Source organism: Copadichromis virginalis, linkage group LG17 (assembly GCF_057382275.1).
Source record: "Copadichromis virginalis isolate Kocher_CV1m ecotype Utaka linkage group LG17, C_Virginalis_male_GT1.1, whole genome shotgun sequence".
NCBI lineage: Eukaryota > Metazoa > Chordata > Actinopteri > Cichliformes > Cichlidae > Copadichromis > Copadichromis virginalis.
The window spans coordinates 40654370-40675157 of record NC_140634.1 but is presented as its reverse complement, the minus strand read 5'-3'; positions in this window follow the sequence as shown (position 1 = coordinate 40675157).

The following is a 20788-nucleotide window of genomic DNA, read 5'->3' as shown; positions in this document are numbered from 1 at the left end:
AATACAGTCAGATATTTGAATTCTGACAGCTGTTTACAAATATCTGTCATTTCTACTCTTTACCAAACAGGCTTGTTACTTGAAAGTGAAATGCATTTGAGGTATTTTTTACATCATTGCATGGCTTCATGAATCAAAACCATTTCAGCCTAAACAGGAACAGATCCAGTCCAGTAGCTCCCACCCACCCCATGAGGTGCCGTCACGGGAGGCTGTTCAGCTGAAAGGACTCCTGCCTGCGGCTCTCTCTGTACAGCTTTTATAAGCACTCATACGTGCGACAATAGTATCTGCACCTCAATTTCAGCTTCATTTATATTTCAATTTTGTGTCATATATCAGAATATTTATATATTAGAGCTATTCTGTAATATACTCTAGTATTTTATATTGGTCCTTTAACGTGTTCTGCTGCTCTTTTACTGTCTCGGAGCAGCTGTGACTTCCTCTGGGAATAATAACGGATTCTGATTCTGATGGGCGTAATCTTCTGAGCTGCAGAGTCACCAAGAAAAATAGCGTCCTGTGATTTGCCCGAGAGAGCGGTAACGCAGAAAGCCACATTGATTCCTTGCCAGGTAATTAGGATGCTGGTTGTGATATGCAGCCATTGATTTCTTATGGTAGCCAGTTTATACTCTCGGTTTAAGACAACGGTGACTAAATTCCAGCGTAGCCAATAATCTTAATGCCACGAGCCAGGCACAGATATTGATTTAATTACAGAATGCCTCCCAGGTTCTGGACACGTACAGTTTTTTATTGATCAGCAGCAGCCTCCACATCAGCACCATCACACGACAATCAGTGACAACAGGATGGAGTTGCATAATAGGGTGAATAAACTGACACGTTTAATCAGAGTTTGGAGGGTGACCTCAGCTGATCAGTGAAAGCATTTTTACTGCAAACTGTGGCAGAATATTCAGATATAGTGTGGTGAACGTATCCAACCGGATTTCTTCTCTCTGGTTAGCGTACAACAAGAACACAGTGAATCACAGCCAGGTGGGACAAACTGTTCAGTAAGACTGGGGATGATTAGCAATAATTTATTTAGCCAAAATGAAACGTATGGACAGATAGTAAAAATACTGTTTAAGCAGTGAGACTGGTAATCAGTTCATGTTTATTACAGTGAACCTGAAACGTTTAAAACAGGAGCTAAAGGTCATACAGCAGGAATGGAAGTAAAACACAAATAGATTATTATAGGAAAAAATCCAAACACAAGATTCATAAGGGAAATTCACAATTTCATAACAAAGAACAACTAAAGCTGTTTGTGGCTGTGTCAGAGTGAGGACTTGGCTCCTCCCCCCACTGCGCTGTTATAGGAGCTGCCATGTTGCTACTCTGTGCAGCTCCAGCTCGCACACCTGCTGGACACGATCATGCTGTCCTGCACTTTCTAAGACGCCCGGCTGCTCCAGCTTTAACTGCTAATGGTTTTACTGCAACTGACAGATTTAGAATTAAGTTAAATATATTTATATTTATTTAAAAAGACACACATCTTAACATCTTATAATACTTACATTATTCTTCTCTACTTGTCAGCCTGTTAGCGGCTTGTTGTTGGCTCATTAGCCGTGCTACACCCATGTGTTGGTCTCACAGTCAATGTTTGAATGATTCGTCCACAGATCCAGCCTCTTCTCATTATAAATGAAGAAAGGGTGGAGTCTGGTTGCACTTCCTTTGTGCCTTGGGGAGGGCCAACCTGGCCCAGAAGCTGCTGCTGGTCTTCTAGTGCTCCTCAGTGGAGAACGTGTTCTCTTACCGCCTGTGAGTTTAGTACGCTGGCACCACCACTGAGAACAAAAGGCCACGCAGAAGGTAATTACAGTTTTCCTTGATTGCCTAAAGAAACTGGGATCCCCTCAGTTTTCATCGTCTCTGAGCAGAGCAGGAGACGCCTCTTCCAAATGTGTCAACCCTTTCCTAACACAGCTGTCATTCAAACAGCCCAAACCTCACTGTTTTAGCTAATGCAACCAAACAGCTCCTAAATATTAGAAACCATCTAGATCCGTATGAAATCACCAAAGCACCTGTTTGACACGCCTTCACTCAAATCTTCAATTAGCACTCAGTCTGCAGGCCTTCAGAGGGGGTCTGTGCTGTTTCTCATCAGCGTGGATGGAGGAGTTCTAAGAGGAAGAGGAGTCTGTGTGGGGTAGAGGTGTAGCTGGAAGGTCTCAGATGAAACCCGGGGAACTGTTATTGATCACGTTATCAATCACGGCCTGAACAACCTGTTCTCAATGTCTCAGTCTTCCAAGTCCCGTGTTTTCTATGAAGAGTTATAGTTTCTGAATTTTGCAACTGATCTGTTTCCAGTTTTACTTGGTGGATGAGTTCATGCATTCAAAGCTTTGTTTCAGTGACATCAAGTGGCAAAACAGGAGACAGCAAAACAAAAGGTGTGTCCTAAGTCTGCATCCTTCCCAGGACCAGGGCTTCACAGTCAGGCTGGGCCTTCAGAAGATCGTGAAGGTCAGAAGTGTCGTTTGATTGTCGGGTTTTTTCTGTGTCCAACAGTAATTTTAAGATTAGCTAGCAACACTTAGCTAATGTTGTTCATGAGTAGAGTCAGCTCACTTTGGTAATGTAAATATAATATGGCCAAAATGTAATTTATTGTATTAATAAATAAAATGATTGAATAAAAAATGTACAGCTGTAAAATTGAACCGTTTCAAACACTGAGATCATCTTCTCAAAGACGAGTATTTTTTGCAGTGTGTGCTGCAGTGTGTATAAAAGAGAAATATTGTTCTTTTAATATTGCATGCTATGATGAACTGTGTGTTTTTGATAAAATGAGGAACAGACTGATTAAATGTTAAAGAAATATTTTACAGTTATGGCATAAATCATGCAGGATAGAGATCAGAGCTGAAACAGGCTGAAACTGGGCAGAGATGATACAAACACATCCTTTAAATTATGATGTAACACTGTAGATGCAACAAAGTGAAAGAAATATTTATAAAATATTTGTTTCAAATATTATAAAAATGATTAATTATAAAATATTCATTTTCAGGCACATTCTGCTGTCTCGGTGTTCTCCGCTCCCCAAACAGTTTGCTGAAATCTCATTATTGAGTGAAATCTGTTGTTTCACAAACAGAGGGGTAATCTTTTGTTTGGGGTTTCCATGACAACCGGTGAGTTTTCAATTTCCGGTATCTGAGTTGGTCGTCCCAGAAACTGTGAGAATAACCGTCATCCTGCCATCGCCTCACTCACGACCCCCTCCCATCCTGTACACACACTATTCCCACAGAGCAAAGCTGCTATGGCCCACACCAGACACAGTGGTGGTCCTGTGTAGACCACTCAAAGTGCTCTATAAAACACAATCACCCACTCAGAGACTTTTTCTAACTACCAGGGATCGAACCACTAACCTTCTGATCAGCAGACAACCTGCGCTACCTCCTGAGCTACAGCCACCCAGTGGTAAACACGAGTAAACCCTCACTAGGTTTGAGATAAAGTGTACACTCACAAACCTGCAAACCTGCATTTGAAACGTTGGCTACCATAGCAGTATAGTATTGCAACATGGCATTTGGGTCTTCTAACTAAAATAGGAACATAAATGGTGCCTCATTGCCAGACCTGACCCACATCTGGATGACATACACCCTGCCAGTCAGTCAGAAGTGCCAGCTTGATGCCCCATCCAGGCCAGACCTGTTTTCTATGTGGGTTAAATCATGTACTAACAGAGACGTACAAGAGAGACGTAATATTTAATAATCCACATTTCCCTGTTTCCCTGGAGCGGATAGACTAGGAAACCTCTCATCCGAGGACCAATCATGTTAACATTCAGTTTTTACCAGATGCAATAAAAGTTTTTACTGCTCTGGTGCAGCAGCCAGAGAGATGGAGGTCCATGCAAAACTCATTTGAGATCAACCGTTCACTCACCTTTTGATAATAAATTTATAATCTGAGCATAAACCCAACAGTATGCTGGAGGGATGACTCAGAGGCTATACCTAGAGGGTAGTAACGGTCATCAATGATAATGTCCCATGGTTCATTAGTGCAAAGTGTTTTCTTTTTAACTCCGCCCCCTAGTTTGTGCCCCCTGTGCTGCTTTTATTTTGAAAGTGTGACTTTTATTTGTGTAGGGATGCACGTGCAGCTGAATCCTCATGTCAGACACGTCAGCTCATGTAATAAAAAAGAGATTAATACCAACTGCTGTGTTTCTAACAAGGTCTGGACTGTAAAATGTTTATTTACAGAAGTCAAAGAAAAAGCTGTGAGCTTATTCTGCAGTTCACAGGTCGCTGTGTTCAAGGACTACAAGCTAAATCACTCTGTGACCAAACATGCAGAAAAATACAAGAACTCGTCTGAAGGGTCAAAGAGTCGATGCTTTGTTAGCTACAAAACTACACATCCAGGCATGCAGTGATGTCATATCCCCCAAAATCATTCAAAGATGCAACAAGCTGCTTTCTGATGGTGGACTCTGCAGGGCTGTGTCCATATAAATCAGTGCACATGTCGAAGCCCAAAACAGACTTTTCAATTCAATTATTTATTTTTAACAAGACAGGACAAGAAAATCCCAAACAAGGCAAAGAAGAACAAATCCCGGTCGGCCTGTTTGTCCTGCAGAAAACATTCAGTTCACAGGACGACGTCATTGTCAGAGTGGGCTTCAAACAACAAAACCAAACTTCAGGGTGAAGTCAAATGAGACCCAATTCCACCTTAAAAGTAGAGCAGTCTCAGTAATAATCAATACTGTTTAACAGTAGAAATCAGGCTAATGCTAACGCTGGTATTTCATAACCAAGTTTCTCTCACAAAAACAAACAGTTGTGTTTCAGTGCAGAGCAGAAAGCCCACACCAAGTCCTCCAACGAGCCTCGCACAGTAGAAAGGCTGATTTTAACAAAGCACTTACTCTGCTGCACAGACCACGTCCTGACGTTCCTGCTTCTCCTCTAAGCTCCCACAAAGGGATATAAATCTCCCCTGGGCAGGATAATTACCGAGATAATTTTATCCATAATGATACTTGTCAGTCAGGAGTGCTGATGAAATTAAAGAACTTCTTCTTTGTGAAATTTCTCCTCCAGATTTATCCCGAGATTTATGTGTCAGAGGAAGAAGAAGAGAGGAAAAGAAAGTCGGAGAAACTTTTCCGTCTATAGTAGGCTCCATAAATCCCTGCCGTGTGAGCGGTGCGTACGTTTGTTACGTGGCCTCAAGCTAAAAATCAAAGTCACATCAAGCTAGAATAAAGGTTACAGGCACGCAGATCCCTGTTGTTATATTTTATGTAAATATTTCAGAGTGGCAGAACATAATGTTCTCCATGTATTTATTCTTCATCACTCAGCTCGACTCTTCATTGACTGTATCTCTATCTGAGGACGGATTTGTCCTGATTGATTTGACCTGCAGCAAAACTGTCAACTCTTTAATCCTCAATCTGAACTCTGAACTCTTCGGACTGGACCTGCATCCTGTCATTAAGGCTCGGTGACAAAGGTAAAGGCCTCCTGTGGATGAGAGCAGACAAAAAAGGAGGAAGAAAAGCGTCACTGCCTGAACGCAGCGAGAGACGCGGAAGCAGCACCAAACATTCCTACGAGGATCACCACGTCAGGGTTTTGTTTTTAAATTAACGTGGAAGAATTGGGGCCGCGTTGTATCGTTGAACAAAGGCAACTGAACGAGTGCTTATGTTAAAGTGTGACAATGACAGAATTAGAGCAGGTTTCCTCAGCTTCGTGCTCCCCACAGGGAGCTTTGCACACAAAAGAAGTACACTTTCATTGTCACTGGAAATTTCCTTCATTAGCATTTTCTAGAAAATGGGGCCACATGAAAAATAAAAATGCCACCAAGAGACGCCCGACGAGATCCAAACCCTGGAGACTTTCAATAGAATCGGCTGTTTGGTGATTATGCAGAGTTTCAAATATCTGAGAAACATCCTAAGGTGGATTGTAAAATTCAGTTTGCTTTCTTTAATGACACGAGGAAGACGTGTCAGTGTCGTTTCACCTGCAGCGTCTGTCTAAGCATTAAAATCGGGACAGGATCCCTCAGAGTCTCGATGCTGGTGGTGTTGAAGATGAGGCTCGGGTGGAGCTCTGTCTGAGGTGGAGACGGGGAGGAGGTGGGTCTGAGTCTGAAAGGGAGAATGATGAAGAGCACAGATTTAAACTGTGCAGAGAGGAGGCTGATTGTCTCAAACAAGGCAGACAAGAAGATGATTGGACAGAGAAATGATGTCAGTGTAGAGACTGACAGTGAGGGAAAGTAGGAGAGATGTAGAGACCAGACGAGCAGCAGGAACACCAAACGAAACTTCATCTCCATTATCACTGTGCTATCTGATATGTTAGCCTTCTTATAAATAGCAGGTTCCACCTCGCACTCCTTAAATCCTTGTTAATCGACAGTAAATTAGGTACCCTCTCCTAGATGATCTAATTGGAACCCATTTATTCTGTTTGCTTGACGAGCAGCAGCTGCACTGCCGAAATGAAGAAACTGAAACATGAAGCAGAGTCTCGGCTTTTGTTGCAGCATTTTCCTGCCTAAGCTCCTGCACTGATACACTTTGGTAATCACATTGTATGATATGTCATCAGGTGTCACTCAAACAGGTTTTTGACATATTGCAGGGATTTGGACTGCAGATAGGTAACAAATAAACACGTTATTGAAGGATTATAGATGATATACAGTTCTGAAACCCTATGTTCTATAATACAATAGTATGGAGCTAAACAGTGTGAATCAGAGAGTTTTACTTTGGTCATATTTAGTAAAATGATGCAAAAAATCAGCAAAGATTTTTACTTTGTTGATGACTTTAAGTCATTGACTGTGTGTGTGTGTGCACACACATACTTAATCCAAAAAAAGAAACTCACAATCGGAGTGAAAGTTCGACACCCTCCGTGTGAGTCGACCATCCTGGAGACACACTTGGATGTTCTCAGCACAGCCACTCTGTGCCTGATGAGAGGACGCATGCCTGAGGGTCCGAGCTGCCACCTGAACCATCAGTAAAGTGAATAAAAGGTGACCCTCAACCAATCAGAAAACGTGACGTAGGCTGTTGATGATCAAAGTCCTAAAGAAAACCCAGAAAGCTGGCAGTCACCTCTGAAACATGGGGGCAGTTCAAAGCTCTTGATGGGCTGCAGCACAGTGAAACACTGAGATGTTGGAATGTTTACGGGAAGGCAGACAACAGAGACCTAATGTTTGATAATCCACATTCCCTGTTTGACTCTTCGTGGCTGGACTGAGCATTTGCTCGGTGGGCCGATGGGTCAGTTGAAGGGCTTCTGCCTGTCGGCCCTACAAGCACTGACCCACTCATTCGTTATCATTACCAACACTGTATTGCTCCGGAGCAGCGGGCCCTCCCCTACCTTGGCTGTGTGCTCGCACACTTTGGAGAACTCAGTTTGGTGTGGAAGAAGTGGAAAAAGGTGGAGCTGTAAAAAGACAGTAAAAACAGAAAGTGTCAGTTTGCCTGACATGTAACAAGCAGTACCAAGTCCTCGCAGTCACAGGAGGCTGCTGCTAGCATTAGCTGTGCAGAAATGCAGGGGGAGAAACTGCAGCACCAACACAGACAGAGGAAGCGGAAATTGGTCTGTTTTACACCATAAAGACTCGAGTGGATCAGAAAACGTACAGACGAGGCGGAGTTGGTAAGAAAACAAGTGTGAGTGTGTGCAGGGAGAGTGCTTTCCACTCCCGGATTAAGGAGGGAGTTACAGCAATGATGGTAAAGCAACATTAACTCATCATCACCAGCAATAACAATAATGAGAATAATAACACTATTATAAGAAGAATATAGACAATAACTCTGGAATGTATTTGTTGTGTTTAAAGCTCGTTGTTTTATGCTGCATAGTTGGTTTGTCTCATATTTGTGTTTCGTCCTTGTAGCACACAGACGTGCACTGTAGCGTCGTTTCAGATTCACACTCGGACACTAACATTAACAGAGAGAAGGCCGTCTCTCAGGAGCGACGATCTTCCTGGACCGCTGATGGTCCACGAGGTCCAAAGACGCTTTTCTTTGCGCTCCTGTTTAAATGCAGGCTTGATTATCTTATAAGATGATTCTGAAAATTGTTCAGCCAATGAGACGACCTCACTCGCCGCATCCTGCCAACCATGCTGCATGATCACATGAGTAAAAGGTGAATTATAAGTTTGCAGCTCTCATATTCACGTAAATATCAATCACACGTTTTTCTGTTGCTGTAAAAACACAAAAACAGAAGTTTAAACTTTTTATTCTACAATCTGTCACATTTTGCAGCATATTTCCATTCATAAAAAACCAAAGCTATATAAACAGTGGAGAGCAGGAGCGATACACCAATAATTAGTGTGGGATATTAACGTGACACCTAATTGTTCTGTAAATAGTTAAATAACACCAAAGCCTGAAGCATTGCTTGTAACGATTTCCATATAACGCTGCAAAATTTGTGCACGAGTTTTTGAAATTTACAATTTCTATTTGATTTTAATGGTAGAAAAGAATTTGCTAAAGTTTTTAATACTCAGATGTTTTTTTGTCTGTAATTTTTGGTTAATTGTGTGAATACAGTTTGTAAATGTGAGGTTGAAAAGAATGATACCAAAAAAGCAAGAAAAGCATTTTTAAAGGTGAAATAAAAGGATAAAATCAAACGTAGTTTCCAGCAGACTCCAGTGTGGTAAAGCCCTAAAGCACATCTAAGAATTAAAGCTGAATGTCTGGACTTCACTGTTGTTAACTGATGAACACAAAGAATAAATCCATGTGTAGTGAGATTCAGATTTAGGAGATTTTAAAGCATTCATTATAAAAACATAAAATCCCCTCATTGTACTGGAGCTTGCATTAAATTAATATGAGCTGCTGGAGACGTTGAAAGTAAAATGTAAAGAGCAGAACCTGCTGTGGTTCCACTAGAGGGAGGCATTTTAAAGTCAGCCGAGCTGCTCCGTGTTAGAAGTCACGTGGAGCAGATGTAGCTCATGAATGTGCTTCAGCTCAAGCAGGTTTCTTCATTAGATTTCCTGAACTGCTCCTGCGTGCTGCATTGTGTCCTTCACTGTAAGTAAAAACTCGTTTGTTCCTCCAGGGTCTGTCCCTTTCCTCAGACCAGAACAGGTACGTTTATAACCAACAGCCTCAGACACGCCCACTACGCCTTACTCACAACGAATGCAGCATAACTGGGACTGTGTCGACATCATCAGTTCAATTCCAGTTTTCTGTAGCGTCATCAGCAGAAATCCTAAAAGGTTGAAAACTTACAATAAAAAAAAGAAACAAGCCCCCAAAACATTAACACTGAAACAACCACAGCCATGAGCAGCACTTATAGGTAATTCCCAGTGTTCAGATAATATTTACCCATTTTACCCAGTGTGTGCGTGTGCGTGTGTGCGTGTTGTATGTTTCTTTCTTTTTACTAACAAATGACTGATGAGTATTTTACTTAAAACAAGCACGCCTCAGCTGTCAGCCATTGTGTTCATTCTGTGTGGGAAACAGTTAAAGTAAAAATCTCTTGACTAAGTTAATATTTTTAATTGCTGCCATATTTTCAAACTATGTGAAGATCCCTGACAGAATCTGATGGATTATTAATTTAATATTTAAGACTAAAGTCAACAAGTAAATAAATAATAGATATTAATATTATAAAAATTGTACATATTTTTAAAAAAATAATTATTTAGTGAATTCTGATTAAATAAAAACACTAATGTGGATGTTTCCCATCCATCTGTACGTCAGCACAATATGAGGGTAACATTTGTGAACACAGACATACATGATCCACTTCATATGTTTTAGTCGACGGTAGCACAGAGCCAGTAGCTTGTGCTGATCCCAGTTATGGGACTAAAGGTAATTACCATCGGTAATTTAAATATTATTGATTTGCCCTCTTGCATGATGGAATTGAACACTTCAGCCAAGCAACCAGTTTTAATCATCCATCTGTGAGTTAAATAGAGTGGCGGGTGGGAGATTGTGTGGGTGGCAGGCTGCAGACAAAACTGATCTTTTTCTTTTTTTAAGAGTAATTTTCTGATAAGTCCACTCTTCAAGAGGCCGTCATTACTAATCAATCAGTGTTAACATAAAAGCCCCTTTTTTAACTTAATTACAATTTTGGTGTTTTTAGATAACGAGGACTTTGCGCATTGTGTGTTTCTGTGCACAAAGTGGGATTGACAAAAAAAACGATACTGGCAATTCATTCATTAAAATATTTGCAAATCTCTTTCATATCTTCTTAATTATACTGAACCATAATGGAAGCCCAATTAATAAAAGCAGAAAACTCCACCTGGGAGACACACTTGTGCATTCTTCACTTTTCATTAGGTCATTTCTCACAAAGGATCGCTATTTCTAGTTTTAATATTTTAGTGTTCTAACTTAAGTTTTAGAATTCTCTGCAGGTAGCGCACTACATCATTTTGACAGTTCAAAGTACTGAAACCTTTGGAGTAAAGTGTTTTTTATTAAATTCTATTAACATAATTTATGCTTGTCAGACACCCAGCCTTAGCAGAAGCTGTGTTGGAGCTGTGGTGAAATTCCAGCTCAATATTTCATCCGCTGGTTCCCTCAAATGAAAGAATGGGCTGCTAAGATACATGTGACACAGCGGTGATGATTAGTGCCAGAGACAAACTGCCCAGCGCTCTGTGTCATCTTTCACTTATGGCACAAACCACAGAAAGTGTCTAAGATGAATATGTAACTCTTAATGTACCCATCACTTCAAAGAATTCATCAAATACATTGTGTTCTCCGCGTTTGTCTTTTGTAGCAATATGATCGATATTTCAAAATTAAGTCACCAAAATCCATCCATCCATCTGTCCATCCATCCATCCGTCCGTCCATCTGTCCATCTGTCCATCCGTCCGTCCCTCCATCTGTCCATCCGTCCGTCCGTCCGTCCGTCCATCCATCCGTCCATCCATCCATCCATCCATCCATCCATCCATCCATCCAGCCATCCGTCCGTCCCTCCATCTGTCCGTCCGTCCGTCCGTCCGTCCATCCGTCCGTCCGTCCGTCCGTCCGTCCATCCAGCCATCCGTCCGTCCCTCCATCTGTCCATCCGTCCGTCCCTCCATCTGTCCATCCGTCCGTCCGTCCGTCCGTCCATCTATCCGTCTGTCCATCCATCCGTCCGTCCGTCTGTCCATCTGTCCATCCGTCCGTCCATCCATCCGTCTGTCCTTCCGTCCTTCCGTCCATCCATGTATAATACAATACAGATACATAAAAAACACTCCCAAAACAGAATAAATTATTACAAATAAAAATCTTTACTGCAGACACTAATTTTGTGTTGTAAGATTTGAGTTTCATGCTTTCATAGTGGTACTTGGGTACTTCTCAGGTGGTACACACAGTAAAAAGTTTGAGAAACACTGATAAGTGTGTGTGTGCTTTTGGAAAACATTTAAAGCTGCTGTACAGAATCTTTGAAACAAGCTTAAAACATTTTTAAAAACAGAGCTTCTACTTCTCTTTACAGCTCCTCACTCCACCAGGGCTGTTTGGCTCTTTCTGATAGTGTGCAAATGTGGCGCACATACTGCAGCAGTCATACAGACAACTGGACGGTCCAAACGTTGGCCTACCTATTACTGGCTGAGGTTTTAGTAGAGTTGTGGCTGAACCACATAAAAATATCTATACTTGTGTTGTTAAAATGTTATGTCTCAACCAACTACTGTATAATTGTTATATTTTTAGCAGTGTGTCATTAACAGCAAATATTGTCAAAAAAAGTAAGAAATCTTTGGGGGTGCTTTGATTCATTTTGGGGGTGCTGAAGCACAGAAAGGCCCTTTTCTGTCACCATGGGTACCTGCTCCTCCTCCATTGCCCCTGTTACCTCTGGTGTCCCCCTGGGGTCTGTGCTGGGTCCTTTGCTGTTCTCTTTATACTTGTTACCCTTGGGCCGAATCTTTGATAAATACAACTTTTCTTTCCACTTCTATGTGGATGACATTCAAATCTATTTTGAACTAGCTGAGGATGTCACGTCGTCGTTGCAACACTTCTCCGATTGTATGAATGAAGTTAAAATCTGGCTACTGAGCAATTCTCTCATTCTAAATGATAAGAAGACTGAAATTGTAGTCTTTGATACTCCCTCCTCTCGGGCTGAACTAACTGGTATTTTTGGGCCCTTTGCTGACTCCCTTTCTGACACTGTGAGGACCCTGGGTGTTGTCTTGGACAGTTCCTTCAAGTTGGACAAACGTGTCCTCTGTAGTTAAATCGAGTTTCAATCAACTACGTCTAATCTCTAAGGCCAAGCCCTACATACCATGTAAGGACCTGGAGAAACGTATCCATGCCTTTGTTACATCCAGATTAGATTACTGTAATTCCCTTTACACTGGTCTCCATTCTGCCCTCGTTCACAAACTGCAGCTCGTTCAAAATGCAGCTGCGCGTCTCTTAACTGGAACTGGCAGGTTTGAGTCTATTACTCCAGCTCTTTCCGACCTGCACTGGCTCCCTATTAAATTTCATATTGATTTTAAAATCTTATTGCTCACTTTTAAAATCATAAATAGCACCGCACCCAGCTATCTTAGGGATCTCCTTAGCTTTTATACCCCTGGGAGAGCGCTTAGATCAAATGCTCCTGGTGCGACCTAGATCTCGGCTCAAGACCAGAGGTGACCGCGCATTCGCCGCTGTCGCATCCTACCTCTGGAATAACCTCCCTCAAGCTATTCGGGCGTCTGATTCAATTCAGTCTTTTAAATCTCAATTAAAAACGTATTTGTTTAGCCTTGCTTTCCCCGCCTCCTAGAGCCCACATTTGTAAGTGTACTGTAACTTATCTTTTTTGCTTTATTAATGTTTATAATGTTTTAACCTTCAGCCTTTCGGGTTGTGCCTACTATGCCTGGTGTATTATTGGTTAGTTTTGTCTCCACCTGTTGGTATATTTTATTTGTATTTATTTTATTTGTATTATTTTATTTATTTGTATTTATTATTGCTCTTATCTCGTTCTGTGAAGCACTTTGACATACCTGTGGTTTTTAAATGTGCTATACAAATAAAATTGCACTTTAAACGTTTTTTCTTCCCACTGCCATCACGTGCTTGCACCACAGCATTTTCTCTCTGTTTAGTAGAATTTGAAGCAGCTGTTGTGACAGTTGACTCAGGAATTGACTCTTTTTCTGCAGTCAGATTTATTCAATGACTAACGACATTTTAATTGTGCAGTTTATATTAAAAATCAATCAGTGCAATTATTCCTGCCACATAATTGTTTGTACATGTTAGCTAGAATCATGAGTTTTTACTGATTTCTTTTTATTCTTTATGTAACATGCAGCTCAGGGGTGTCCAACTCCAGGCCTCGAGGGCCGGTGTCCTGCAGGTTTTAGATGTCCTTGATCCAGTACAGCTGATTTAAACGACCTCCTCAGCATTTCTTGAAGTTCTCCAGAGGCCTGATAATGACCTAATCATTTCATTCAGGTGTGTTGCAGGACAGATCATAGCTATAACTTGTTCCCTGTATTGCAGTAACACTAAGTTCCCCTTGGATAAATGATAAATTATAGAAGACAGTTTGGCATCTTGTCCCTGTAGGCTGTCCCAGGTAAGTCCGGGGCCTCATTTGTGCTGTTTCAGGTTGGGAGAACCTTTAGCGGAGCCTCAGTTAATCTCTTTGGCCAAGCTGCTCAGAGAGAGTCTTGCTCAAGTGGTCTGCTTCATCTTAAGACAAACACTTCAGCCTCCACCAGCAGCTCCGCTTTTCTCTGCTTTCTCTCAGATTCAGTCTCTTTCCTGTGCTACCCACAGATTTTAAAACCTGCAAATACTGCATGAGGTGCACGTGAGGTTAAAGGCTCAGTGTTGGAGGTCACCAAAAGATGCTTTCAGGACTTTAACAGCATAATCTCATGTCACCAAATAAATGTTAGAGTGGAGGCACAGTCAGGTGCAACATGTCGCACATTTAACAGCAACACAGTGATCTTTCTTTATTACACTGCTTTGTATCCATATGGTTGATGACACACGTTCTCTCCAGTGTACACTTTTGCCTCGTTGTGACACGGACAGGAATCACAAAAACGACATTATGCAACATACATGTTGTGTATTGAATAGTCTACAATACACAACAAGAAACAAGATGGTTAAATAATTAAGTAAGGGCCATATACTATGATATACTGCAAGAATTTGTATATTTACAACAGTGACAAAAAGAAAGAAAAGTAAAAGTGAAGATAGAGTGGAGTGAAGCGTTTGCTCAGTGACTTCCTGTCCCCGACTCGGACGCCTCCAGATTCTGCAAAAGCAAAATAGCACTTTGTACCACAGGCTGAAAACGTGTTGGTGCACACATTAAAGGATCTGAGCTTCCTTAGAAAGCATCACAGTAGGGGTGGGTTTTTATAATCGATTCATCGATTAAAATCGATTCTGGCTTGGATAATGTAAAAGCGATTCATTAAAATCCTGAATCGATTTTTTAATATAAATTTATTTTGCCCGAAATGCCAGAATCTCAGGTGAAATCTCACAAACTTTCAACAACCACCAAACAGCTAAGACAGTAAATGAGAGCAGGAACACGGATTCTGCACAAAGACTTAAACACACAGCGCGACCCGCGGATCAGAATCAGTGAGATGTCGCCTTTCTCACAGTCGGGGCTGAAAGCCGACAGCTTGGTGATTCTGATGTTTCGGTGGGTCCGCGCTTTGTGTTCACGCCCTTTATGCGCTGATTCTAAAGCTGTTAGTTTGATGTCTCTCCAAACAATATTGACCGAACCAGCAGCTAAAGAAGATCCAAACTACGCTTCACATAAACATCGTCATGAATTCACTCTGACTTTTACTGTTTTGCTTCCACCGCGATGCACAGCTCTCTCTCCCCCCCTCTCTCTCTCTCTCCCCCCTCTCTCTCTCCCCTCTCTCTCTCTCTCTCCCCTCTCTCTCTCTCTCCCCTCTCTCTCTCTCTCCCCCCCCTCTCTCCCCCCCCTCTCTCTCTCTCTCTCTCTCTCTCCCCCCTCTCTCTCCCCCCTCTCTCTCCCCCCCCTCTCTCTCTCTCTCTCTCCCCCCCCCTCTCTCTCTCTCTCTCTCTCTCCCCCCTCTCTCTCCCCCCTCTCTCTCTCTCTCTCTCTCTCTCCCCCCTCTCTCTCCCTCTCTCTCTCTCTCTCCCCCCCTCTCTCTCTCCCCCCCCCCTCTCTCTCTCTCTCTCTCTCTCCCCCCTCTCTCTCCCCCCTCTCTCTCCCCCCCTCTCTCTCCCCCCCCTCTCTCTCTCTCTCTCTCCCCCCCTCTCTCTCCCTCTCTCTCTCTCTCTCCCCCCCTCTCTCTCCCCCCCCCCTCTCTCTCTCTCTCTCTCACAGTTTCCCGTCTAAAAATCTGTTTTCTTCATTATTCGCTTGCTTGTTACGCACAGGTCTACTGCTGTTTACAGGCTGTCGGACGACGTTTCTTTTCTTCGTTTTATATTCTTCCGAAAAGAAAACCTAATTTCTGCCGTTCAATACTGAACAAATTTAAAGTTTTTAAAATTATGCAAAATGCAAAATGCTGTGTCTCTAATAAAACCGCTGTAACTTCAGAGGTAACGTTCATATGTTGATTAATGGTTTTCTTTCGTTTTTGATGTACTGCAGAATATTTTTATAAAATCCCAGAACAGGAAAACCTTCATGTTTTTCTGTGTTTTATCTTCAGCTACTTTGACACAAAGGCATCTGCTGTGACGCACACACCTGTGATAAAGTCTTGCGTGTGTCAGCTTCCTTTTTATAGATACAAAAATATGTAAATGTGCTGATCTGAATTATAATATTTCTGACTGTCAAAATTTCCCAGATTAAAATCGAATTGAATTAAATCGAATCGTGGATCAAAGCGATTCGGGACGTGGTGAATCGGAATTGAATCGATTCTAGAAATCAGTGACGATACCCAGCCCTAATCACAGCATCACTCTTAGTCCTCCAGTTAAGTCTATTATTCAGGTGCATGCCCAAGTACCTGCAGCTGTCCACTCTTTCTTCACCATCTCCTTTTGTCTTGCTGACATTTAGACAGAGTCGATTTCTTCCTGACCACTCCACAGCCGAGAGTCAGGACGCTGCAACAGCATCACCCACCCTCACAAGAGGCTGATAAGCAAACTGAGTAAGAACCAGTCTCATCAGCACCTTCATGACATGTGACGTTAAGGCAACTGGTCTGAAATCATTAAGGTCAAAAGGGGTGGCTTTCTTTGGTACTGACACAAAATGTGATGTCTTCCGTAGCGTTGGTACCTTCTCCTGCAGCAGGCTACGCCCACACTAATGCGTTTTCGTTTGAAAACACTTCGTTTTCTCTCCGTTTTGGCTCCCGTCCACACTGAGACGACGTTTTCCCGCCGCTCTCAAAAACAAATACATTTGAAGACGGTGCGTTTGCGTCGCAGTGTGGACAGCGAAAACGGAGACTTTCGAAAACGATGACATATTTTAGTCATGTGATGCAGTCATGTGACCAATTAACCAAAGATAGCAGAGGGCATTATACAGCAGTTGTTTTGTTTGCTCTCAGTTTTGACAGCCCTGTTAAAGATTAATATCAGTCTGTACATGCTTCTCACTCGCTTTTGCAACTTTGTACTTTTGTGTTACTCGCAGCAACAACTCCGCCTCATTGTTAGTCCATTTAAAATACTCGGTGTTTTCCTCTGTGTTTTGCTGCGATGTTTCAACGAACCAGAAAGTAAATAAACGGCAGAAATGAGGCAGGCCGAATCTTCATGCGTTTCATGCAGGACTGGAACGTGAGTGTTTTTGGCTGTTTCAACGTGGACGCACAACTCTGTGAAAACGACTGAAAACGATAGTGTGGATGTAGCCTCAGATTGAAGAGTTACTGCAGGATGTCAGAAAGCCGGGCAGCACAGGACTTCAGGATGCTGGAAACGACATGATTAAGGCCTGCAGCTTTACCTTGGTGTAGTGGCCCCAGTTCTCTCCTCACGTCACAGTCATTTATAAAAGGGAAATTTGTGAGGAGGGTGTGGATGTATGGGGGAGGGAGCATGTAGTGGTGCATTGTTTGGTGGCCGAGGCGGTGTTAAGGTTGGCAATGTGTGAGGAGGGCAACAGGAGGTCCAGTAATGAACCTGCTGATAAACAGATTCAGCTCATTGGCTCTGTCCAGGCTACCCCCCGACTGCTGATCTCTTCAGTTCAGCTCAATTTCAATTCAATTTTATTTACACAGCACCAAACCACAACAACAGTCGCCTCAAGGCGCTTTATATTGTACAGTAGGTCACACATTAATACACACAGAGAAAAACCCAACAATCATATGACCCCCTGTGAGCAAGCACTAGGGCGACAGTGGGGAGGAAAAACTCCCTTTTAACAGGAAGAAACCTCCGGCAGAACCAGGCTCAGGGAGGGGCGGAGCCATCTTCTATGATTGGTTGGGGTGAGAGAAGGAAGACAGGATAAAGACATGCTGTGGAAGAGAGACAGAGATTAATAACAGGTATGATTCAATGCAGAGAGGTCTGTTAACACACAAGAATGACAACCCACAGGTTTATTTCGGAGGCCTTGAAGGCCACGGCAGAGGCCGATGCTTCAGAGTATGAATGCGTATGAATGTATGTTAGTTAGAAAGCGCTGACAAAGCATAGACAACAGTGCTTGCATGAATGCGTGTTGTATAGAGCACTTTGAGCACTCCAGGAGAGTAGAAAAGCGCTTTATAAGAATCAGTCCATTTACCATTTACCAAAATTTAAACTACAAAACTTACAGTGTTCACAGGTACTCAATGTTTGCCCCTCTGGACGCATAGCAAATGTCCTCATGACAGTTGTCCCATAGTTTTTCAAGCATGTCTGAAGTCACAGCAGCCACTGATGTTGTTATGCTGCCTACTGGCAACCGTGGGAAACTCATGGAAACTCGTAAATCTCCTGTTTAACGATTGAAAACACAGTCGGTGTTTTCAATGTCATTATCAGTGAACAACTATAGAATCCAAACGCTTTGAAATCAGATTATTCTTTTGATACACACTGAACTGTATATTCTGCTGCCAGGACCTCAAGAGCTTTAAAAGTAAGAAATAAAATCTTAAAATCAACTCTAAAGCAGATGGAAAACCACTGTAGAGTCATTAAACTGGTGTAATATATGGAGAAGTCCTGCTCCTGCATTTTGAACAGTGTGAAGTCTATTGATGGGTATTATTTGATATTGTGTTCAAATAATTAAAATCTTACTCTCAGCTGATTCGTCCATTCTAACCATCATCATCTGGCCACTTTGAAGAATAGTGTGTGTGTGTGTGTGTGTGTGTGTGTGTGTGTGTGTGTGTGTGTGTGTGTGTGTGTGTGTGTGTGTGTGTGTGTGTGGAAGGTGGCTTGCTGTAATCTTCCGTTCATGGTTGAATTGGTAGGCTGGGGCCTAAATGGACATCTGGTAGAAGTTACTGCTACATCAAAAGAAAGACCCTGAGACCCAAGAGGCTGAAAGTCTGCACAGTCCTGCTTTCACTGACTGTTAGTTTGTTTCTATGTGTCCTCATTGCATCGAAGCTACTGACAGTGATAACTTGTGTAATGCTTTCCCTGGACGCACGCATGCATGCATGCACGCAGGCACGCACACACACAATGGTAGTAAACAGTGCAAAAGTTTGCTTATACAGACATAATAAGCACAGATGTAATGTCTCCACAGATAGTTTGAGATTAGGATCTGAGATACTTCTTTAAAGCAGAGGAAATCAGATAGATACTACTTTGATACAAAGAATCAGTTTTATGTTTGTCTTTTTAAGAAGCAAACATTGCGTTGTGTTTTGTGACCTACTGATTCTGCATTTTGTTGTCCTTTGGTACCGACAGCAGAGCTACGCTTTCACTAGAAAACTCAAATCCCACACAAACAAAAGTACATTATGCCTACAATAAAGCGCTAATGATCCAACAACTGGGATATACTTTCCAGGATGCCTATCACAATGTAGGGGCCAAAGGATAAGGAGCCATTAAAGCTGTGTTATCTGTTCCAGATAGCGTTGGTATGTCTGTAAAGATCATTATTTTTGCCCCTGCAGCCACTTGGCAAAGGGAGCAGGACTATCCACACACCCAGGATCAGCTGTAAACCATGGATGAAGATGCTAACAATATGCAGGCTTGGAGCGAATCCGTTTTTGAAGGTTCTTAATAGCTGTTAAAGCTCACGAGTGAAGGGTTCTGCATCGTAGTTTTTCTTTATGCTTTGTAAGGTCAGTGAAAATGTCAAGGACATGTTTCTACTGCTCTCAAGGTTACATGTGTTCAGGAGGAGGGAGGGCAGTGCAGATCCCACTGAGAGCGTCTTACACTGTGATTAGAAAAGACTCTGGAGTAAAACGAGGTGTTTAAACAGTCTCCAAAAAAGAATGGATGCTACCTAAAATGTAAATAACAGAATGCAGACAATGGTACAGAAAACACATCAGTCAGAAATTTTACTTAAAAAAATGCTGCTTTTGAATTTGATAACAGCATCATGTACAGTCTTATGGCACAATAATCAAGTAATAACTATTACTTATTTCTTTATCTTCAAACACTAATGCATTTGTCTTTAAACTGCAACAGCTCAATTCCTCACTTAGCGACACTGTTGTCAAAACAACAGTTTTAATTGTGCTCTAATATGTATACGTCGTCTTTAGGTTTAAAGCAATTTGCAAATTTTAATTTATTTTATTTGGTTTAATCCAAACTTTTACTGAGAAAAGGGTTTTCAAAAATATGCAAAAGACACAAGTGACTTTATCAAGGTTAACCAAGGGGTTAGATCCACTCACAAAGAAAAAGCGTGTTACACTGTGTTAGTGGTTACACTTTCCTTAGAGGGGCTGAAGCTAAGGAGAGAGAGCAGGTCACCTACTGATCGGTGCTTCGATCCCTGGCTCCTCCAGTCTGCATGTCAAGTATCCTTGGGCAAGATACTAACCCCAAGTTGCTCTGCGATGCGTCCATTGGAGTGTGAATGTGTGTGAATGTAGTTAGAAAGCACTACGTATAGAGAAAGTACTTGTGAGACTGAGTGTGACTGAGTGAATGTGGCATGTTGTATAGAGCGCTTTGGCTACGTTCACACTGCAGGCGAAAGCGCATCAAATCCGACAAATGCGACCATCTATCCGATCATGCTATGACAGTGTGAACGGCACAAATCTGATATTTTCAAATCCGACCTGGGTCACTTTCGTATGTGGTCCTGAATCCGCGTTTGCTGTCGCATTTTATTTGTCGTGTGAATGAGCACACACACACACACACACACACACACACACACACACACACACACACACAAAAATCGGATTTGAGCATTAAGACCTGCAGAGTGAACGTAGCCTTTGAGCACTCCTGGAGAGTAGAAAAGCGCTATATAAGAATCAGTCCATTTACCATTTAAGTTGTTGCTATTGGTAAGAGGTGATTGGTTGTTTAATTGTGATTTCAAATGTTTTTATTTATAATGATGATTATAGAACTCCACACCAAACCTTTCCCGAGTTAAGATATGACATCTTGGAAAATATACAAAATCACAAAACCAGCATTCATCAACATTTGAATGGTGCCGACCATCACTGAGTTCCTCTTCATCATCACCGACACAAACAACATAGACAGTCCAATAATAATCAGCATCGAGAT